This window comes from Silene latifolia, chromosome 11 (genome assembly GCF_048544455.1).
Source record: "Silene latifolia isolate original U9 population chromosome 11, ASM4854445v1, whole genome shotgun sequence".
NCBI lineage: Eukaryota > Viridiplantae > Streptophyta > Magnoliopsida > Caryophyllales > Caryophyllaceae > Silene > Silene latifolia.
In genome coordinates this window covers 141,215,588-141,240,377 of record NC_133536.1, presented here as the reverse complement: position 1 = coordinate 141,240,377, position 24,790 = coordinate 141,215,588, and positions in this window count along the sequence as shown.

Genomic DNA, 24,790 nt, shown 5'->3' with positions numbered 1-24,790 from the left:
AGTTCTCTCATGCCCTTAAAGGCAGAGGTAAAGCCTTTACACTTCCTTTGTTTAGTGGTGAAAACAGTAGAGAATTTGTGTCTTGGTTATATGATGTTGAATGCTATTTTGAGAGCAAGTGTTTTTTGAGGACAGGAAGCTTGAACTGGTTGTGTCTTGCTTAAAGGGTTTTGCTTTGTTGTGGTATAATACTCTTAATTTTTCAAGGAGAATGGAAGGGAAGAGTAGGATAAGATCTTGGTTTAAACTTGAAATGAACATGAGATTAAAGTTCTTACCTTGTTCTATCTTGGATAAATTATGGGCTGAACTTAAGAGCCTTAGGCAAAATTCCCTGAGTGTCATTGAGTATGCTAAGTTGTTTGAGGAATTACACTTTGTGTGTGACAAAGAAGTTGATTCTGTCCAAGGAGTAATCAGATTTTATCTTGGCTTGAAATCTGAAATTGCTAGGAGAATTAACTTTGAAATGATGCATTCATATAGTGAATTGCTTGATTTGGCTTTGTATATTGAGGAGAGCTTAGCAAGGCCCAGGAAGCATGAGGTCTTAGATGAAACAGAGAGTTTAAGGGCCATCAAAACAGTTAGGAAGGAAAAGGGTTTAGACCAAATGGTTGCTAAGCCATGCTTGGATATTGTTCACCATGAGTCTAAATGCATTGAGCCAAAAGTTATGGTTGCTTGTGTACGAGATGAAAAGCTCTTGTACTACTGTTTTGGAAAGCCAGTGTTTTGAGGTTAAATCCATACTCAACACCACATTTGAGACTACCGATAAAGAGGAGGGGCAAGCCTACACCAACCTTGACCTTCTTCATAATGCAAGCAAAGACCAAGTTACTGATTTGGGTCCTTTAGAGCTGGTTGTGAACCAAGGGCTGCCTAACCTTCTAAATTTGAAGTCCGGACTGTCCATGATGATGTTCAGTGGTGGAGATGTTTGGGATTCAATCAAGGGTGAAGCAAGAGAAGAGTCTTGGGTTGTTCCATACTCAAATGTGCCAAATCTGACTCCATGCACCAGACCTGATATTTGCTTCAAAACCAACATCTTGGGAGGTATAACTTGTACTCTTTCAACCCCACACTTTCATTTTTACATGTTGGTGAGGTTACAAGTTAGTCTTGACCATTTGGGTACAATTCCATATATGTTAAGCATGAAAATTGGTGATATGAACTGTAACATTTACATGTTGCCATGGGGTGATGTTGTAAACTGTTTTGGGAAGTTTAGAGGTTTCAAATATCATTCTTGGGTGTTATCTATGCTGCTAAGTATGATGTCCATTTCTGAAATTTTTATTCTTCTTCATTCAAAGTGGAAATTACTTTTTAATAGTGAAATGGATCAATTAAAACCCTGCTGGCCGGTTCTGAAATGCTCTATTTTGAGGTGAATATTGTGAAAATTCATTGTAAGGGTTTGTTGGAAATGTCTGGGATATCAAGTGCAAGTTCTTTACAAGGTCTTGAAAGATTTTCAGCACTTTTGGTGATGTTTATGTTGAGAATAATGCACAAAAACGGTGGCAAGGCCCTTAATTGCATTATTGTGCTCTACTAGTTGTGTTGATGCTCATTATGGTCTGAGCTTGAGTGAGTATATGCTGCTGGTCTTAGCATGTGATATTGTTGTTGTTAAGCTTGGAGTAGAGCCACCTTGGCGTTCTGTTAAAGGGTACATGGACTCAATTGAAAAGAAAACAGGAATGGGCACAAATAGAGGCAATGAGAGTGCACTTGCTTCAGGCTTGAATGTCCAATTCTCCATTCTTGTTGATGAACTTCTGGGTGTTGCTCCTATGAGTCCAAGGAAAGTTATTATAGTCTTTGATCCAGGAAGGACATTCTCTCCTACTGTTATAAGACAATTTATTAATGAGGGTGGAAGTATGCATCAACAGGTCCTCTTGTGTCCCAAGTGTGCTTGTGAGAATTCTGAAAATAGTGGCCTAAAATATCAGCAATGGTTTGATCTCCTTAACAGGCCAAAACACACTCTTTGGGTACATGATCCAGGAATCAATGCTTGTGGTTGTGGCCAGCCCCCAAGAAGATCAAATCAAGGAAGTGAAGCCCTTAAGAATGAGTTTGGGAAGGGTGTAACACAACTCTTGCCATTCACAATTCTGATTTATGATCCTGGTGGAGGTCATAATATGTATTCTCTTGAAGTAGCATTCAAGCTTGAAAGGGTTTGAATCTCCTGAAACTTCATTGGGATGCCTTCAATCTAATTAGGATTTACTTCTTTTCAATAAAGGGTGAACTCATGTTGAGTAAATGATTTTTATGCATTCGAAATTTGAGGTCAAATTTTTTGAACCTAGGGAGGTTGCAGCAGGAGCTAGGGATGAGGGTCCTTCATTTTTCAAGCCAAGAATACATTCCATGAATTTGTGCAAGGCAATGACAAATTTGGAAGCATTTTCTTTTGATCAAATGAAGCTTAGGAAGCCTAAAATACTCACAACAGTCTCAGAATTTCAGGTCTAACTTCAGATGATCATATCATGAGTTTTACTTGCTTAAAATTCGTGTTCTTTATATGTATAAAATCTTGAAGAAGTCTACTTTCTAATGGCTTTGGAATCAGCAATATTCATCGAGCAGATTTTTCACAATCAAGCTTCAAAGACTGTCACGCAGGAATGCAATTCAGTTTTCTGAAATGACCTGTCAGTGTTAAAACTTTAATAACTCAAAATCTACTGGCTATTCTTGGTTGATTCTTTTTGGAGGTGAAAGCTAACTCCCTTAGCTTTCATTTGAGCTATCATGGGTATTTTTATCCAATCTGAGTTGCAAGATATGAATTTTTAAAGTTTCTGATGCTGCAGAGGAAAACGGCTGAACATTCATTCCTGACATGTTCTTACTCAAAAATCTATATCTCAAGTTCCAGGCCATATTTTTAGATGATTCCTTTTGGACATGAAAGCTAACTCCTGTAGCTTTCATTTGGAACCTGTGAGGCATTTTATTTCATCCTGAGGCAAGAGATATGAGTTTCTGAATACAACACATATATGTGAAAGTTCTTTGTACAGTTCAATCCTGACCTGAACTCACTCAAAGGCTCATAACCGAAGATCCAGACATGATTCTTGAATGATTCCAACTGTATGAGGAAGCTAACTCATTTACCTTTCAAATGGTATAAGGGAGACACCCTAGTTCATCCTGAACAGAAAGTTATGGCTCCTGCAAGGAAGGCCTGATTTCTGAATGTTACTAAGTTGTCTGTTTTGCATTATGTGTGCAGCAGAGGCATTATTGTCCAATTACATGGCTTGAGTGGCACGTCCAGGAATGCCAAATGATCTTAAATGATTCCAAGTGTGTGAGCATCAGAAAACAAGAAAAGGAGACCCTCACATGTGATCAAAAGCAGATTACTTTTGAGGAGACACAATGAAAGTGACAGCTTGTCCTCTTCTTCTCCTTGTCTCCTCTTTTTTCTGTTTCTTTGCAAGGACCAGCTTTGAGCCATAAAAGAAGACACTACAACAACTCTTATTTGTCTTAATAGTTGACATTCAGATCCTATCAATTTGTCCTCTTACTTTATTCAAAATCAACCCTTAGATTAAAGTAGTTTTACATCAATGGCTAGATTTCTTCTTAGGGTTTTATTTTGCTGCATTTGTAAGCTCTATATAAAGAGCCATTCTCCATTGTAATATTCAGAATATGTTGAATGAAAAAAAGTTGAGTTTTCTCTCAAATTTAAATCTCTTAACTTGTGCATTTTGCTGTAGTTAGAGTCAGGCATGGTGATACCTTGTGCTAGGCTGTAGGTATTGATCATTAACCTGTGGCAAGGCTTGAATAATCCTGTGCTTGCTGTGGATTATTTTCTCCTTGTTGTTGATTTAAAGTGTAGTTGCCTGTGCTTAGACTGTGGTAACTTCAGTTTAAATTATCCAAATTGTTAAGCTAATCTCCTGTGCTTGCTGTGGTTATTAGTTTGATAATTATATCCCTTTGCTTTGTTGCATCTTATTTCAGAAAATTACCTCACAAAAATAGCCTTAATTTCCTTTGTTTGTCCAAGAATTTAGTCCTTATTTTAAGATGTTGCTACTTTGATTCTGAACAGCCCTATAGGTTGTTGGTTTCATCTTTGAGTCTCTCAAAACATAAGACACCTCCACCATTACGCTCCAATTATACTTTGTGTTGTATACAAACCATAACTCTTGTTCATCACATATACATTCTAAGGTTTAGAGCTTAATAAACCAATGACATTCATGATTGGTTTCATTTAGGATGTGAGTAGTACTCCTTACATGGCATGTAACATCAAATTGCATAAGCATGAAATTTGTCTCTTATTACCTGTATACACTCGGGTTTGTGGTGGTGACACATGTGGAGAGGTGACCCTTCCTTTACGTTTTACCTATTCACCTCAAATTAGCCAAATTTGTCTTGTTTTGACCTATTTAATATACTACATTGCATATGGCCTACCCTTGTCAAGCTAGTCTTGTTGGTATATTTGGAAGTCTTGTAGTGGTCAATTTGGTTGGTGTTGTGATGAACATTGGAAGGAAAGAAGAGAAAGATGAACTGCAAAAAATGAAATGAAAAAAATATACGAAAAAAAAATGTTATTATAAAAGATGGAAAAGCAGAAATCTTTTACTCCTATTCTTATTCATTTCCATTTTACTTGAGGAGAAGTACTATTTGATGTGAGTGAGTATGTGCCGTACTTGGCATGGTACATCATCTTTAATGTTGGGTTGGAAAGTGGAATATGGTTACTTTTGGTTGTGTTCGGTGCTAGCTTGGCTTTTACCTCCACATATCCAAATTATTTTTGCCCCTTCTTACCCAATTACCTCACCTCACATTACTTTGTAAGTCCTCGGCATGTGTTTTGGACCTCGATTGGTTGGAGTGTTATAGCTCTTCTACTATAACATTGAGATGTGAAGTTTATAAAACACACGACAAATAGTTTTTAAATTGTTCTTGGAAAAACGTTTTAAATGTTTTAGTGAAAGTATTTATTTTACAAGGGAGCTTATTTTAATATTGAGTATGGTTCTACTATGAGCTTATAATTAGTAATTATGATCGAATCAATTTATGAGTTGAGGCATCTTGCTAATTAGGGTTTCTAGCTTCTACATACTCTATAATACTCTAAACCTAATTTATCTTACCTAGGGTTTTCGTGAAAGAGGAATGGGCTTATGAGTCGTTTCTTTCTCATACACGGTTACTCTTTGTACAAGTTAGGGTTTTATCTAAATCTTTATAATATTTGATTAGAGATTTAATATCTCTTTTATATTATTTTGATTTATTCTTTCCTAACTTATAAGATACGGAGTATTATTTTTGTAAAGATAGAAGGAAAAGATTGAGTAAATCTTTAAAATAATATTTTGGTTAGAGATTTGTTATCTCTTTATTATTTGATTTATTCCTTTCTATCTTATAAAAATATTAGGGATGAATAGTGTCGCGTGAATAGTGCTGTGTGAACAGTACCGTGAATAGTGCTGTGAATAGTAAAACATGAATAGTAATTTCCTTCTTGAACAATAAGTCTTTGCTTGGATAAGGGTTAAGGTATTAGGATAATATTTGTTAGAGATTTCTTTATCTCCTTATATTATCTTTTCTAATCTCCAAGATATTGGTGAGTTGTTAAGATAGGAAAATATTATTTATTAAGGCAAGTCTTGGAAAAGAATTAAGGAAAGATTTAACCTAATTCTTTCTTGCTTTACAAGACTTCCACGACACTTAGAGTTTTTGCATAACCGAAACCCTTGCTCATCTTTTACTATAAATACTCCATACTTTACATCATTAAAGTTAAGACCTTTGAGCATAACTTTCATATATTTTCAAAAAGCAAAAACCGTGTTTTAGAGCAAAAACGGTTGTGATATTTTTCGAAAAAGGTCGTGTGATTTATAAACTTGTGCATTCGTTCTTATTGTTATCGTTATAAGATAATAGTGCTTATTTGATTTCTTACTCGTTCATTAACGTGAACTTTTAGTAGAATCATTAGTGCTTTCTTATTAGCGTAAGTTAGTCACTCGAGTATTTAACGGTACTCATTTAGTTACAGCTAGAGTTAGTTGTACGAGTTGGGCTAGTAAATTTGTAATCCGGAGAAAGGTACTAAATTTTTTAATCGAGAATAGTGGACGTAGGTTTCGACTTGTGAAACTGAACCACTTCAAAAATCCGTGTGTCTCTCTTTCTTTCGTTTATTTGCTTTGCTTTTAATTCGTTAATTAGTTAATTAGTTAAAGTTTAATCAATAAACTTTAAATAATTAATTATACATACATAATCGAAAAAGCTTTCAAAAGTTTTAAATCTTCAATTCACCCCCCCCCCCCCTCTTGAGTATTTTGGATCAATAGACTCTTCATACTCCAAGATGGACCCCGTCAAATACATCTCCGAAAAGCCCGTGCTAAACGGAAGGCTGTCCAAGTGGACACTCATGCTATCCGAATTTGACCTCATATTTGTACCCCTCAAGGTTATCAAGGGAAGGGCGATCGCCGATTTCCTAGCAGAAAATCCCGTCAACGAGGATCCAACGACCGACACATGGTCACTCCCTAACGAAGACATCCTTTGCGCCGATACTCACGCATAGGACTTATACTTCGGCGGTGTATCAAACCTAAGAGGCTTTGGGGTAGGAGTACTTCTAATATAACCAGTAGGGGGACACGTTGCGATCTCAGTCAAATTAGGCTTCGCTGTCACCAACAATGTCGCCGAATACGAAGCATGCCTCATCGGCCTACATGCAGCCAGCCATAACACTTGAAATAAAGTGGTTAAGGGTCCACGACGATTCCTCACTCATAATGAATCAAGTGCCGGATCATGGAAAATTCGAAGCGACAGCTGTGGACAGCGGGGGCCACGGGGGCGCTTGGGAAACAAGCGTTTGCATTTTTGTATGGAGTCGCCACCAATTTTTATGGGAAATTGGAACCGTTCGAATACCTCGTGTCATGTCAAGACACAAAGTAAAGACATGAACACTAAGCAATCGTTACCCTTAGCATTCTATGTCTAGAATGACTCTCGTGGATGCCAATGAACACGAGTGTTCACAGAGATTTGGAGTAAGGGGTGAGGGTACGTATTAGGAAGCTCTTTTGATCGAACACCTAATCCCGCCCGCCTCGATAGCGGCCTCTACTAATGATTAGGGAAATTATTCGTACTCGATATATCGTCGGCTATATGCATGCAATGCAACATCCAAGTCTTAATCCTAGAATGTGAGAATTAGACTAAGTCGGTTGACACGTAATTAGCAAACAATTGGGTCGAAGTAGGATTTAATGCTCATTTACATGTGAAAACATACAAGCAATAAAAGAAATACAATAATTATGAATTACAATAATGCAAATTACAATAATTACATTGGAATAGGCGATTTATGTCGAAAATACCTTTAAAACGGATAATTTGAGAAAAAGAAATAAAAGAATAAATTACGAACAGGAATTAGCGTGATAATACGGATAATAGTTAGTTAATACGTAAACTAATTAAACTATGTCAAGGCAGAAACGGAGTTCAGGGACAGAACTCAACAAGGAACAGGCGCAGCAGAGCTGCGTCCTTTGGAATAGGCGCAGCAGACGCTGCGTCTGTTCCTTGGCTCTCGCCCGGGCCGTGAAGCCGTAATTGCAAGCCGTTAATGTCAATTGGTGATTTTAATGATCAATTAAATTATTTAATCGGATGAAAGTGATTAACATGTTATTTAACACATGAATAGGTCATAAAAACAGTAAAACATGAAAAAGACGGAATTGAACGAATTAACATAAGATGGATTAATGATAGAAGTGAAAAAATATATACAAACTAAACAAATTAAATCAATTAATTAGGTTAAATACGATGGATTTGTGACGAATATACGATAAATATGACAAATAACAGATGAAAACTATATCAAAGACGAATTCCAGAAACCCAATATTGATGAATTGAATCTCTACAACTCGGAATTGAATTTAATGACGAAAACCCGCAAATATTGGATTATTTGGGATTTAAGTCGGATTTGTGATGATTAAAACATATTAATGACGATGAATAATATACATGTGATTTATATACTATGATGATGAAGAATCAACGAAATAAACAAAAGAAAACAAGAATCAAATAACAAACGAATTTACAGAGGACGGAGGAAGAAGAAAAGAAGCAGGAACTGCGGCAGCCTCACGAAGAGGCGCAGCAGGTACTGCGCTCCTTCGAACAGCGCAAGTTAGATTCTTTGCGTCTTTTCTCGACGTCTGTCTACTGGAAATCCGTAAAAAAGAGTTTTAAAGCACGGTTTTAGAAATCGGTTTTAATGGTGTTTTCGACATAAATCTTACAATTGATTATACAATAATTAAAATACAATAAATAAAAGAGAGATTACACCCTCAGACTTACATGTTGACGAAACGAGAAGGACTAAGATATCGATTAGTGATGCTCGACGCGAATGCAAAGAAAGTGCCCTCGTAAGAGAAAAACGATTAAGTTAATTAAGTTGATTATTGTGTAGTTGGTCAAATTGGTCGGTCATGCAAACGGGGAGGCTGGTACTCAGAAAGATCCGAGCTTACGTGGTCGAAAGTTCAAGCACGTAGACGCCAAAACTAAGAACAAAGTCTAGAATGCAAAGGGAGAAGAGAAGGGCGGACACTCGCGTGAGAAATATGAGGAGCGAAGGCTCCTATTTATACTAGTCACGTGAAGGAATTAGGGTTTCGGAGACTCTTTGGAAGTGAATCTCGGAAAGATATGAAAAAGATACGAGAAACATGCAGAAAAGGGCCTGGGAAGAGGCGCAGCAGCCACTGCGTCTCTTGGAAGAGGCGCAACACCGCTGCGTCTATTCCCAAGTGGTTTCCTCCCTGAGAAGAAAGATTTCCGTGTTTGAGTTATGGTAGGACGGAAATAATTCGATTTCCTTAATATCTTATATGAATATTACGGGAATTTACTTACTAAAAGATAAAATTTGTGAAATATGGAATAGAAATATCCGGAACATTCCAGAACATTCTGACTCGGGTTTTAACGGTTATCAGAAAATGGAGACGGTTTTAGGCCCGGACTCCGAATGTACTCTAATTACTGTCAAAACGACCGTATCGGGACGTAGATGACAACTAAGAGGTAGACATTAATATTTGAGCAATCACTTGACGATAATCTTACGAATTGTCACAAATCGTTCCGCGTACCAAACATGCGGCCCAATCATCACCGGGTGGTTTGCGGGAGGTGCAGAAATGAGGTATCTACAGAGCCCCCACTTTGACTGAGGCTTGGACAAGGCGAAAGTCAAAGTATAGTCATCAGGTCAATCGAAGATTACAACCTGACGACTATGGCGATGCGAGGCGGCTCAAGGGGTCTGAGCCAAGGACCTGTCGTCGGGAACATTTTAGAGTCTGTCGACTATCGGGGAGGGTCGTTTAAAGTCCATTAGACTACGTAAGGAGGCTCGCCAGCCATAAGAAGAGACCATACCTGAGACTTCTTCTCGAGATGCTTCCGGAGGTGCATAGGAGCTAAGGTTAAGACCTAAAGGATATATAAGGATTGTGCTAGGGTGTGGGGCCCTAAAGGAAAGCATCGTCGGGAAAGAGGCCAAATATAAGTTCAACTTAAGGGGTAACCAAGGTTGGGTATAGGAACTCAATTGGTTTGGGGAACTTGAAGGCTTATGAACCTAAAAGGATTGGGATCCTATAGTTGAAAAGTCCTAATTTCGGGTTTACGAACCTAAGAAAAAAGGCTTTGGGTTTGGGAACTTCTGGAGAACGACACCCTGTCGAACTCCGCGGGGAAACGAGAAATATTGAGAGTAGCAGGACACAGGCGGGAACTGCTGAGAGAAAACTGCTTTGGGTAGTCTTCGGGAAATAATTGCGAATAGTAGGACACAGGCGGGAACTGCTGGGAGGAAATATGCTTAGGTAGATTGTCAGTCCTTACATCTTGAGAGAGACAGTACGTCTGCTTACTCTCGCTAGAGACACGATTGGGAATTATTCTTCTCGTCATGAGAGGGAAAGTATATCCGCTTACTCTCGCTGAAGACACGATGAAGGTGTATCGAAGTTTGTGAAGGAACCAATGCTCGTTGCGACAAGCAGAAGGTCTTGGACGGAATAAATAGTACGCAACAGTCCGCTGTGGGCTTGGAAATGCGGGCCGGAACGAAAGAAAAATCGCCAAACGGACCAAAAGAATGAAATAGCATCGGGGAAGAGGCGCACCAAAGATGGGCCCACAAATAACGAACTCATAACGAATTTTTGAAAATCCGTATGGAGGGAACAAAAGGAAGAGGCGCAGCAAGAGTTGCGTCTCTTGGAAGAGGCGCAGCGCCTGCTGCGTCTATTCCCCAATTTGGTTTTCCTGCGTAAAAACGCGAAAATCAGGAGTTTTATGTTCATTCTTATTCGAAACACAAATCTCTCAATTCTCTCTCAAATCTTCACCATTTCCGCCAAGGTTTGATTCAAAAGCTTGCATTAAAGATGGCTAATCGAGGTATGTGTCTCAATCTTGCATTAATCTTCTACATTTGTCCAATTTTGAGCCGAAAAATTAGGGTTTATGACCCTTTTGATCGAAAATTTGGGGCTTTTCCCCCAAACACATTTGCCTTGTCAAATTGACATTAGAAATGGATTGTAGGTAGCATTAGGAACATAACCATGTATTTGTTTCGAATTTTCATCCAGTTTTGAGCCTTTGAGTGAATTTTAAGACGGTTTTTACAGCTAAACCCTAAATTGCTTCGAAAATAGCCTTAGGATTGCCCATTTGTAATGAAACTTGATATTTGGGACCCTCGAATGATGGGTAAACTTTCTACCATCTCGGAATTTTGGTTTGTGACAGCTTTTCCAGGACACTTTTTGGGGCGTAATCGCCATTATAGCGAAACGCTGTCGAAATTTCGACTCGAACCCGGGATTAGGCTTCGAATTAGGCTTGACTTGACCCAAAATTGCCACATGAGTGGTCGGGTTGGTGGGAATATGGCCAAAGATGGCGAAAAAAGAGCGGTTTCGGGGCTTTGAAGGCTCGAAAATCCCTTAACCAAGGCTTGTCGTCATGTGACGTGGCCTAAATTTGCTTTAATGTTGCAGGTGATGAGGCTTCTACTTCCGGGAGAGCTCCCATGGAGATAGACGCTGCTACTGTCGAGGAGGCTTTAAAGCAGGCCTTCACCGCTGCGGTGACGGCTACTGGGGACGAGGCTCACGAGGAGGAGGCCGTTGAGGAGGAGGAGGCCCCGAGACGGGCCAACGTCGGACGAGGAGGTCGCCGGTGAGGAGGGCTCTGTGTGGGCGAGACTTGGGAGAGCAGGCACACTGGTGTGTGGGCTGCAGAGGGTCATCTCGTCCACAGATGCTGAAGAGTTTGGTAAATAGGAATTCACTACTCATTACTCATCTCCTTTCATTCTTTTATTCAAATTTCTTTCAAATTTCGTTCAAAACTAAAGATAGCTTTGTTTCGAATCATAATAGGAGGCCGGGAACATCAGGTCGTTCTCGGGTTACACGACAGCGATGGAGCACTACGAGCGGCTGTCGGCGGAGGAAAGGGCCATGATCGAGCGCGGAGCGTTTGGTCCTTTGGTTCAGGTTTGGAGGGATATCGCGAAGAGGAAGTTGCGGGCTAACCTTAGCCTGGTCCGTGCTTTCTTGGACCGATTGTGGGACACGACTTCCACGTTTCACATGCCTTTTGGTGAGGTGGGAGTCACTTTGGAGGATTACGGCATGATTTCTGGTCTGTCGTGTGGGACCGAGGAGGTGGTGTGGCCGGAGACTGCCATGAGGGCGGACTCGACCGAGGCGAGGAGGTTGATCGGCTGGAACTTGTCGCCGAATTCTGTTACAGTGCCGGGTTTGATACCCAGTTCTTACGTTCGAGACTACTTTGCGGGGAAGACCCCGGCGCTGGTGACGATCGATGGGAGGGAGACGACTCCTCCTCCCTGTACAGCTGAGCAGAGGGCTCGTCTGTGGCTTTGGTGGTTCATGTCTTCGATTTACCTCGGAGACAAGGGCGAGAGGCTGTCGACGAAGCTTCTTCCCTTCCTTTCTGACCTTGAGTTCCCTAGGACGTTGGGACTGGGTCACTGCTGGTTTTGCGGTCCTCATCCGCTTCATGAGGGCCATGGTTCGTCCGGAGTTGATGGAGAAGGGGACTTCTCCTGGTGCTGTCGGACCTGGACTACTGCTGGAGGTATGAACCTACCTTTAGACTAAAGTAAATTCCTTTCTTTATCAAATCACGAAAGATTGTCATTGATTATTTTGCTTTACAGGCGTGGGTGTACTCCTACTTCCCGAGCCTCGCGCCCAAGAGGACGGAGCCGCTGGAGAGGGCCTATCCCGTGGTGAGGGATTGGGTGATGTGCCGGACGAAGAGCAAGCGTTCTTCTCACAACGTCTACCGGCGGGACGTGAACGCTCTTCAGCTGAGCAGCGTTGAGTATCTCATTTATATTCACTTGCTTCTTGCTTTTAGTTGATCATAGGAATGATCTTTGTTTTATTTTGTCACAGTGGGTGCCCCGACCTTGGGCGGAGTATGCTGGAGTGCCTCCTTTCGTGGCTGAGGTCCTTCGACCTAGGAGCTCGAGCCGACTGCTGTTGAGGACGTCGATGGGTCCTGTGTGGTACCTGGGTGAGCGCTTGGCTCGTCAGTGCTCGCGGGGCGTGTTGACGGTTCCCGTCGATCCTCCCAGGACGATGTTTAGGGAGCCTTCTGAGGCTGAGAGGGAGGCGGACTTGGCTGGTGCCAGTGGTGACGACCTTCTTCTTCCTGGCGAGGACTACTCGGCGTTCCTTTACGGGAGGTTGGCGTACTGGCCAGTAGTGGTGAGTATCTTCATTTTGATTTTGATATTTTTGAGAATGATGAAAGATCATTGATTGATGAGAATCATTTGTCTTTGCAGGAGGTTGAGGCGGCGGGCATCGAGCCCCCAGAGTACCCTGAGACCCTCGAGTACACTGACGCGACCGGGAGGACGACGATCTCCGAGCTGCGTGACTTCGACGTAGCTGTGACGGATGCTGGCCTGGACGACTGGCAGCACCTGATTCGGAGAGTGAGCCTCTAACTTGTATAACCTTTGTGTAAGAACACATTTGATTGGGTTTATTCAATTGTTGAGAATGTCTTTTTGAGAATGCAGGTTACGCCGTCTCGGTTTGTGGCGTTGTGGAGGGTGGCCAACCGGCTGCGAGCTACTGCCGTCGAGGCCCTCATTGGCGGTCGAGGTCATCAGGTATGAACCTTACGCCTATTTCCATTTTTTTTGATTTTTGATTTTCTAATTTTGCTTGAATTGATTGACATGAGCCAATTTTCTTGTTTACAGGGTGACCGCGAGCTGGAGCGAGAGTTGACCCAGTCTCGGGAGGAGACAGCTCGCGTGTTGAGGGAGCTCGAGGTTTGGGATGCCGAGATCGCTGCTCTTGTGGCGAGAGTTGCAGAGTTGGAGGGCGCCCAGCAGTAGCTTTTTTGTCGTATGTTGGCTGTGTCTTGTACATTTGTTCATTGGGACTATCATTTTGAACATTTTTTGGACTTTGTTTGGGGCTCGAGCCCCCAGTTTGTACATTTCCTCCGTTTGGTATATATACGATGGCCTGAGTGCCTTTTTTTTGCCGAGTTGTGTTGCTTGTATCTGCAGGTTAGTTTCGAACAGGTTTGGTAGATGACGGTTTACGCCGTCATGCTGCCGAAATTTACATAGAAAAAACACGCAAAGCATACATTTTTATATACATATGGCCTTAATTAGCGCAAAATGAGAGACTCAAAAGAACGCGAAAAAAATGCAAAAAATGCAAAAATTTTGCCTGAAATGACCGGACGGTAGGGAGGCAAAAATTTTGCCTAAAATGACCGGACGGTAGGGAGGGTTACCCCCTAAAAAAAAGAAAGAAATAGAAATCTATAAGTTTAGAAATTACATTAAAGAAGTTAATATTTATAAGTTGAAATTAAAATGAAAATTATTTCCTAAAATGAAAATATACAAGCGTAATATAATGGCAGAAATGTCGATGTCGTCTTGAAATGCGTGCCCGCGAATTTAGGAAACCTGGAACATGGTAATTTCCATTATTTACCAAAATAATAACCTGTAGGAATAGGAAATTATTCGTTATGGAATTAGGAAAGATCCAACGCGGAAAATCACAGAAGTGAAGCTCGGGAAGAGGCGCAGCATGAGCTACGTCCCTTTGAAGAGGCGCAGCAGGTGCTGCGCCTGTTCCCAGGTTGTTCCGTCCTGACGGATTTTTGGAAACAGCAATTAGTATAAATAGAAGCGTCGATGGAGCTTTTATTCACATAAATCTTCCGTCTATTCTTCGTCTAATTACACAAAATTCTTCAAAATAAATTTTCTCATCATGAATACTTTAGAGATCCGCTTGAAGGAATGGACCAATGAATTTTCAAATATCGAGAACCACGACATGGGCTCTTATAACTTTGGATCGTTGTTGAGTTTGAAACTCATCAAGGTTGTGAAACCGTTCTTGGATGCTTGCCTTCACTATTGGGACCCGAACTACCACGTTTTTGCGTTTCCTGGGGGCGATATTTGTCCTTTTCCTGAAGAAATTGCTGCCATTGGTGGATGGGACCCCGAACATTTGCCCGCCATCCCTTCTACTTCTCAAGGGTACAAAAGCAAATTTAGGGACTTGCTCAAATTGACTAGGCTTGAGGTGGACCGTCTAGTTACCTCAAAAGGTGTGAGAATGTTGGACTTCATAGATCGATTCATCAATAGGGCCGACCCCACCGTTTCTCATGTTGCTAGGCGGAGGGCATTTGGCTTTTGCTTGTTGCATGTGTATGTCTTCCAAGGGCATGTTGATGAAGACTTGAGAGGTGATCCCCGTCTTTTGGGCCTTGTTGAGCGAGATGGAGCGCGCAGAGCCCGGCTTGCTTATGCTTAGGAGAGATTATATTGGGTTTGGATAATAGGAAATCCAACCGTGATCTGCCGTTCTTGGGGAGTCCCGTCATTTTGCAGGTAAAAGACACTTTTTTTGTTTTTTGTTTTTTGTTTTTTTTTTTCGTCTTCTTTTTTTTTTCGTTTTTTTTTGTTTTTGTTTTTTTTTTTCGTTTTTGTTTTTTTGATGTCTAATACCTGCTTTTGGTAGGTTTGGCTTTGGAGCGGCTCCGATTGATCGAGCCCCCAGTTCATGCGCTTTCCTATCATGCCCGCTCGATTGCGATGAGGACGAGGTTGTACATGGTGGACTTCACTCGGGTCTGTGATTATTGGAAGAATAAGTCAAGAGCGATGATGGCCCGTTGATCGTGGGTCGTTCCGTGGTGGCACCTCAAGTCCGTCACTGGAGTGTCTTCTTTGGATCCCACTAGGTCGGTGCGCATTCCTGGATTGGAGTTTATGGTGTGCATCTTCCCGGAAAGGCTGATGAGACAAGTTGGGCTGAAGCAGACGATCCCTAGGCTTGATACCGTCCCGCAGACTGCTATGGCACTTACTACAGAGAGCCGAAGAGAGTGGGCTATCAAATGGGCCCAAAGGAACATGTGGTTCTTAAATTTCCCCGCCAATGCTTTATGGGTGTCGGATTCTTATCTGAGGTGGAGAAAGGCTGCAACTCCGGAAGAGCGCGAGAAATTGAGGAAACGCGAGCCCATTGACTACAAGGTGCGCGAGGGAGAGAAAGAGAAAGAGAAGCATCTGACAGAGGGAGAAGAAGAAGCCGGGTTTCAAGTCATTCATCCTTCGAAGAAATCCAAGACTACTCCTGTCGCAGAGATGGTGATTGGCAAGAATGGAAAAGCTAGACCTCGAGAAAGACCGTTGGTGATTAGGTCTGAAGTGGCGCAAGAGCGTCCGGCTCGAGGTCGTGATAAGAAATATGATAGGAATGACAAGGGCAAGGGGAAGATGGAGGAATAGCCCGAGTCTCTTTATTATTATTTGATTATTATTATTATTGTTGTAATAAAAGGTGGGGTTTTTAGAATCCTAACCTATTCTATTTTTATTATGTAGCGTACTATTATTACTAGAAAATGAATGAAAATAAAAAAGGTTAAGTGGTTATGAAACCGTTGTGATTTTCAATTTATTATCCTTGTCGAATTTCAAATGCAATGCAAATGTCCTTCTATTTACATTTTAGATATGATGGGTTGAATCCCGTGAAGGATTGCCTACATATTCACTTAAAAAGCAAAATCAAACCCTTGCGCGTAGTTTGAGTAAATGTAAAAGAATAATTGTTCTAAGCAAGAGCTTGTAATGAACTTAGAAGAGAAGCATGAGCTTTTGCTTACTCGGAAGGTGCGAATTTAGTTTATTTGATGATATGAGGATGACAAGTTTGTCAAAATGCAAGAGCATAGTGACATTTAGCTTATTTCACCTTGGCCAGGGGCCGTTTATTTAGTGCCACAAGAGCGACACGTGGGGTTACGCGAGGCGCGTGTTTGGTCCTATTCTAGGCATAGTATCGTTTCAGTTGGTCAAGGTTCGTAGGGTTTGAAAACTCATTCCCATCTAGGCCTGTGATCCTAACCGCACCCCCTGGGAGTATGGATTTGACTAGAAATGGTCCGGCCCAATTAGGTTTGAATTTTCCTCGTGGGTCAACAGGTAGAAGAGCTCTAACCTATTTAAGCACTAAGTCTCCTTCTTTGATGTTCCTTGGCCTAACCCTTTTGTTGAAAGCCCGTTTGATACGTGCTTGATATGTTTGGACATTATGCAAGGCGCGTAGCCTACGTTCATCCAGGAGGATGAGTTCTTCATATCTATCCCTTTTCCAATCGGCTTCCGGGATTTGACTTTCGAGTAGAATACGCAAGGATGGTATTTCTAGCTCGATTGGTTGTACGACTTCCATGCCGTAGGTCAAATAGAAAGGAGTAGCCCCAGTGGGCGTCCTGACAGATGTACGATACCCCCATAAAGCAAAGGGTATCTTGCTTGGCCAATCTCTATAGTTGTCAATCATTTTCTTGAGAATTGTGACAACATTTTTGTTTGCCGCCTCTACCGCGCCGTTAGTCTGCGGCCTATAGAGCGAAGAGTGATGATGCTTAATCTTGTACTTGGCTAGCAATTGCTCGGTCTCAGCTTGGAAATGTGATCCGTTATCGCTAATGATCTCATGTGGGCAACCATATCGACAGATGATGTTGTTTTGTATGAATTTTGCCACATTTTTAGCCGTAAGACCAGTGTAGGAAGCCGCCTCTACCCATTTGGTGAAATAGTCAATTGCTACTAGAATGAAACAGTGACCTCCTGTTCCAGCTGGGGTTATCTTCCCGATTATGTCAATTCCCCATGCAGAAAATGGCCAAGGGGATGTCATTGTATAGAGCAATGAAGGAGGGACATGTTACACGTTCCCGAAAATTTGGCAATTGTGGCAATGTCTTACGTATTTGATGCAATCAGATTCCATTGTGGTCCAATAATATCCCAAACGTGTGATTTTCTTTGCCATCATGGGCCCACTCATGTGAGGACCGCATTCTCCGTCATGGAGTTCTTCCATCACCTTTCGTGCCTGTGAATGATCAAGTCTACGTAGGACTACACCAAGAGGTGTTCTTTTGTATAATTCTCCTTACATGAGAATGTATTGGGAAGCTAGTAGGCGTATAGCACGTTGTCCCCTCTTGTCCATATCTGGTGGATAGGTGCCATTAAGCTTGAATTTCAGGATCGCTTGGAACCAGGGTTCCTGCGCGATTTCCTCTTCGTCGGTGATTTGGTGGACATAAGCCGGCTCTGACCGTCGTTCGATGCACAAAGGCATTTCCACCATGTGATCTGGCATATTAATCAACGATGCAAGTTTCGCAAGAGCGTCTGCAAATTGATTTTCCTCCCGAGGTAGGTGTAGGTAGGTTACGTCATCGAAGAATTGAGCGACTTGGTCTATCCTAGCCTGATAAGGTGCGAGGCTTTCGCTTCGAATTTTCCAAGATCCTGTAACTTGGTTAATTATCAGTGATGAATCCCCATGTACTCGGAGGTTTTGATGCCTAAGCTTATCGCCGCTTGTAGCCCAATGAGACAGCTTCATATTCTCGCAAAGATTGTTTGTCACCTCGAAGTCGAGTTTGACAGCAATTGGTGTATGCTCACCTTCAGGAGAAATGAGCAACACTCCTATTCCGAATCCTCTTAGGTTTGATGCTCCATCAAAATACAGGTCCCAGGAGTCTACATCAGTTTGGAGTATATCCTCGTCTGGAAATGACCAAGTATCTATTGTTTGTGCGTCATTAATAGGATTTTCTGCGAAGAATTCGGCGACGGCGCGACCTTTTATAACTTTCAGTGGCACGTATTTGAGGTCCAATTCTGAGAGCATCAAGGTCCATCTTGCTAGACGTCCGTTGAGGACGGGTTTCTCGAAGAGATATTTGACTGGATCCATTTTGGAGTATATTTTGACGGAGTAGCTAAGCATGTAATGGCGTAGCTTCTTTGTTGCCCACACAAGAGCGAGGCATGTCTTTTCGAGTTGTGAGTATTTGCACTCATACTCCAAGAACTTCTTACTAAGGTAGTAGATAGCTCTCTCTTCACTTCCTACAGTTTGAGCCAACATGGCACCCATGGCTGTTCCGGTTACTGTGAGATATAAACCAAGAGGTTGATCTCGTTGTGGTGGCATGAGTACTGGTGGTTTAGCCAATATCTCCTTGATTCGATCGAATGCCTTTTGACAATCGTCATCCCACATGGTGTGGTCTGTTTTCTTGAGTTTCTTGAAGATAGGCTCGCAAATCATTATAAGTTTCGATATGAATCGACTTATATATTGCACCTTTCCTAGGAATCCTCTGACTTCTTTTTCTGTTTGAGGTTGCGGCATTTCGATCAGAGCTTTGATTTTGAAAGGATCTATTTCTATACCTCGTTGACTAACGACGTATCCCAGGAGCTTACCAGATGTTACCCCGAATGTGCATTTTTGAGGATTGAGCCTCATGTTGTACTTTCGTAGCCTTGTGAAGAACTTGCGAAGGTTCGCAATATGCCCTTCTCTTTCCTTGGATTTGACAATCATGTCGTCTACATATACCTCAACTTCTTTGTGCATCATGTCATGCAAGAGTGTAGTTGCGGTGCGTTGATACGTGGCTCCGGCGTTGATTAATCCGAACGGCATTACCGTATAACAATAGGTTCCCCATTGGGTGACGAATGCGGTTTTATGCATATCTTCCATGGCCATCTTGATTTGGTTATAACCCGCATACCCATCCATGAAGGATAGTAACGCGTGATCTGCAGTATTGTCCACCAATATGTCGATGTGAGGTAGAGGGAAGTCGTCTTTTGGACTTGCTTTGTTTAAGTCCCTAAAATCAACACAAACACGGATTCTCCCGTCCTTTTTGGGCACGGGTACTATGTTAGCTACCCAGTCAGAATACTCGGAAACTTTGATGAACCCGGCTTTGAATTGCTTGTCAACTTCTTCCTTAATCTTTAGAGCCCATTCTGTTCTCATTCGTCGAAGCTTCGTTTCACGGGTTTGAAACCGGCTTAATCGGAATCCTATGTTCAGCCGATATCCCTATCGATCCTCGGCATGTCCTTGTAGGACCAAGCGAAAACGGCTTTGAATTCATTTAGGAGGTCTATGAAATCGGCCCTTTCGGTAGAGCTCAAGGTAGTCCCTATCCTAAGTTCTTGGGGTTCTAGTTCGGTTCTTACGTTGATGGGTTCGGTGTCCTCTATTACTGGTCCCCCTTCCCCTTCCTGTAGTATTTCTTTGGCTATGTAGGGAGGTATTTCGATTGAGTCTGGGTCTTGGTCATCCTCAGTATCATCATAAACAGAATTGCACTCAAAATGACACAAAGAGTAAGCAGAACCTGATTTATTCATATTAAAATTTGAGTAAAGTTGAAACAAAGAAGCCAACCGATCCATAGTCGGTGGCGGCAAAGGACAAAGTGGTTAGGGCATTTCCCGAACCATCGTGACTACTCGAGGCTAAGCTAGGAGAAACGAAGGGAGTGGGGATGACAACAGGAGTAGACTCTCTAATGACTTCTCTAGACTCCGACTCTGACTCCGACTCCGACTCGAACTCATCGTCTTCTGGTTCTCCTTTGAACATCTCTCCTTCTCCAGTGGTGAGCTTGAAGAGTCTTCCTTGATTGTTGGTCCATTTGATTGATTTTCTCCATCCTTTCTGCTGTCTTGCGTCGGTTTCTGTGATCAACGCGGTGGGGTTGAAGCGATCGTCTTGAAGTATCATAGTAATGATCTCATCCTGCGCGGCCCTAACGAATCGATCTTCTCCAAACAATAGGCTAACAGCCTGTTCGTCTAAGCAAGGTACTTGACGGGTTTTGACGGTAGGAACCGTTTCTAGAGTAATGAAGTAGCAATCGTGAAAGATCTCGATTCCGGCTAACTTCCTCTCGAGATAATGCCAAGGTTCGGGAAATCCGTGAAAGAGTTCTAGACTTCCTTCTTGAACAAAGTACCCATTTAAAGTGGGGAGATAGGGCCTCATTTGGACTCCTACGTGCTTGCGGTTTTGGACTTGGGCGAGCATCTCGAGAACCTCTTCTTTTGTGGGTTTATACCCTAGTCCCAGTGGGATCCTCGTTGAGTTGCCTTCCTTGTATGGTGCGAAGGTATTCTTCCGAATAGGGTTCAAAGGCATTCTAGGGAAGTATCCCTGGGATTTGAGTATGTGGTTGACCACCAAGTTAGAGTAGGGATTATAGTATAAGGGTGCCAATTTGCTTTCTATGACACTTACACTTTGGAAGCCCCCAAGTTCGTATACAGGATCCGCAAGGACTTGATTGTTCGATTGTTTTTCGATTATTGCCTTGATGGGTGACGAAGTGATCGTCACTACTTTGCCGTTTAGTGGGATCTTGATCTTTTGGTGAAGGGTGGATGTTACCGCTTTGGAAGCATGAATCCAAGGCCTTCCCAGAAGTATGTTGAATGAAGCTTCAATGTCCACTATTTGGAAGTTAACCTTTCGTTCAATTGGCCCCGTGGCTATGGTTAAATTAGCAAGTCCTACTACTTTTCGTCGTGTACCGTCATATGAACGCACACCTTGATTGGTAGGGGTCCAATCCGACTCTTTCATGCCTAGCTTGTATGCCGTTTTGAGGGGTATGACGTTGACCGCGGAGCCATCATCCACCAAGGTCATTGGCACATTCTTCTTTAGACAAATGACAGTGATGTATAGAGCAAGGTTGTGACTAGCGCCAAAAGGTGGCAAGTCTTCGTCTGAGAAAGTAATAGGATTACTTAACTTAGGTGATTCTTGGAAGACCAAGTTGACTACATCTTCAGGAGTGGAGTTATGTGCTACGTTTAGCTTGGCCAAAGCTTGCAGTAAAGCTTGGCGATGTGGGAATGAGCTTGTTACTAGTTGCCAGACTGAAAGATCAGCCTTTGTTTTCTGTAATTGCTTGAGCAAATGATCAGTAGGGTCATCTTCGTTGTCATTTGGTGTGATGACGTTGGTTGGACCATTTTGAGTAGTGCTTTGATATGGGCGACCCGAACGAGTTAGGTGATCCACATCTTGGTCTTCACCATTTTGGACTATTTCCTTGACTAAAGAGTTTTCAATGAGATATTCGTCCTCATCATCATCGGCCCAAACCCCATTGACTGCAGCTAGTTCCCTCATTCTCATGATATCATCTTCTAGTCGTATGATTTGATCGACTAGTTTATCAACCACGGTGATTATTTCTTGCATAGTGGCATTTTGAGAGAAGATCAATGGTACACGTTCTTCGGGTATTGCGTTGGGATTGCGTAAGGTTGTTACCATGTTTTCTAGTTCCCAAACTTGTCTATCTACACTCCTTGCCCATGTGATGAAGTCGGAAATGGTAGGGGAGATAGTAGAGTAGAGCCCTTCTTTCTCGATTGCATGAATTTCATTTTCGGTGGGAGAAATGAGGTGTGAGCAATCTAAGGTAGATTCATCACTTGTGATCACTAGAACTCCAAGAGGATTCTGAGTGTTGTTGGGTTTACCTCCTGGTGGTATCGGTAGTCGACCATCTTCAATCATGTCTTGAAGCACGTTTTTCAACTTGTAGCATTTTTCTGTGTCGTGCCCCTTGCCCCTATGGTATTCACAAGATTGAATTTTCATCCCAAAACTTGGACTTCCTCTCGGGTTCGGGAGTAGGTCCAATGGGTTGGAGTTTACCTTGCTTCATGAGCCTTTTTAGAGCGTTGGAGTAAGTGTCCCCAAGGTTTGTGAATTTCCTTGGTGGGGTAGTTTTCTTGGATGGCTCGAGAAGGTTAACTTCATCGGTCTTGCTAGTAGAGCCGTATGAACGACTTGTGGACCCTTGATATCCTCGGCCTACCGTTTTGGACAAGAGTCCTTTACGGATGTCGTCTTTGATCCTTGTTCCTAGTACGGTCAAGTCTTTGAAGGTTTTGATGTTTTGGTATCTCAAATGGTTGGCATATATGGGCTTGAGATTATCCACAAACTTCTCCACAAGAGTAGCCTCATCCGGGCGTTCAACTAGTTGAGTACTAGTCTTCCTCCACCTACTTAGGAAGTCGGTGAATCCTTCTTTGTCATTTTGGGTAAGAACCTCTAGAGTACGCATGTTGACTTGGATCTCGGCATTATCCGCATATTGTTTAGAGAACTCGATTGCGGCGTCTTCCCAAGTGGCGACCTTCTTGTGATCTAAAGTGTAGAACCATTGCTTTGGGATGGTGTCAAGAGATGAAGGAAAGATCCTTAAGAACATCTCGGGTTTGATGCCTTTGATAGACATGTAATCCTTGAAGGCACGGATGTGGTTTAACGGGTTCTCCTGTCCCTTGAACTTAGGGATATCCGTCATGTTAAAGTTAGTTGGCAATTTGGAATTGACGGCTTCATACTTGCGATTGTTCTCCCTATAAATGTCATCCCCCTTAAGGTACATCAATTGCTCCTCTAGGTATTGGAGTCTTTTCTCAGCTGCAGTCGTCCCCATGAGAGGATTATCATCCCTAGATTCATCATCGGAGTTACGTAGTACTTCACTCTCATGAGGAGGCAACCTTCCCTCTATGGCATAGATACGGCCTTCGATGAGCTCAAGGCGGTCATAGGTTTGTTCTTGAGTAGATTGCATTTGGGCTAGCGCGGCTCAGATTCGATCATTACTATTCTGGAGTTGGTTGAAGTTTGCTTCATCACTTGATCCGGGCATCTTGGAAACTGGATAAGAGATCGGCGACGAATCAAAACACGATCGACCATTCTATCATACTTGCTAAAAGAGGAAAAGTTTTGACTCGTGAAGTGGGTGTGTGCCACTTGTGTTGAGTGAGTTTTGAAGAAAGACAAGGTCTTTGAAAATGTTTGTCCTAGTCAACTGTAGTGTGGTTGTAGGAGTGGACTCGAAGTGAGGTTTTGAAATGGGCTTGTGGCCCGAATTTTGACGCGACAAACGGACAGAGTTTTGACCGGGTTTTGCGCTAATTAAGAGCCTATTTCGAAATTCTTGTTAGAAAAGGGGTTTTGATCTTTTGAAAAATCGTCATGGTTTTGTTTAGAAGTGGTGATCACGTAAGGTATACATATTTATACAAGCATTATAACGGGATGCTGAGTGCATTTAAAAGGGATTTGGTTTAAAAGGTAGGTTGCCATACCGAACCATCAAACCCGAAGTCTGTGGAGAGGCTCGTGCCAAACAAGAGTAAGGCCGATTCCTAGTCCATTTCCTCAAGTAGTGAAGGCCCTTGATACAAACAAGAGTAAGCATCATGGTATGGATGACGTCAATCGCTATCCATCCTTAGGCCCAAATAAGAATTAGGACCGTTTAGACGGGACGATTGGTCGAGTGGGTTGGGTTGGGCCTAGGAAGGCCGAATAAAACGGTCTAGGAAGACCGAGTTATGAAAACCGACAATTGTCTTGTACAAACTATTCCCTAACCTTGTTCAAGTTTCACCCTTTTGGCTACACGTAAGTGTATTATCCCCAGCGGAGTCGCCAAACTGTGGACATCGGGGGGCCCACGGGGGCGCTTGGGAAACAAGCGTTTGCATTTTTGTATGGAGTCGCCACCAATTTTTATTGGAAATTGGAACCGTTCGAATACCTCGTGTCATGTCAAGACACAAAGTTAAGACATGAACACTAAGCAATCGTTACCCTTAGCATTCTATGTCTAGAATGACTCTCGTGGATGCCAATGAACACGGGTGTTCACAGAGATCTGGAGTAAGGGGTGAGGGTACGTATTAGGAAGCTCTTTTGATCGAACACCTAATCCCGCCCGCCTCGATAGCGGCCTCTACTAATGATTAGGGAAATTATTCGTACTCGATATATCGTCGGCTATATGCATGCAATGCAACATCCAAGTCTTAATCCTAGCATGTGAGAATTAGACTAAGTCGGTTGACACGTAATTAGCAAACAATTGGGTCGAAGTAGGATTTAATGCTCATTTACATGTGAAAACATACAAGCAATAAAAGAAATACAATAATTATAAATTACAATAATGAAAATTACAATAATTACATTGGAATAGGCGATTTATGTCGAAAATACCTTTAAAACGGATAATTTGAGAAAAAGAAATAAAAGAATAAATTACGAACATGAATTAGCGTGATAATACGGATAATAGTTAGTTAATACGTAAACTAATTAAACTA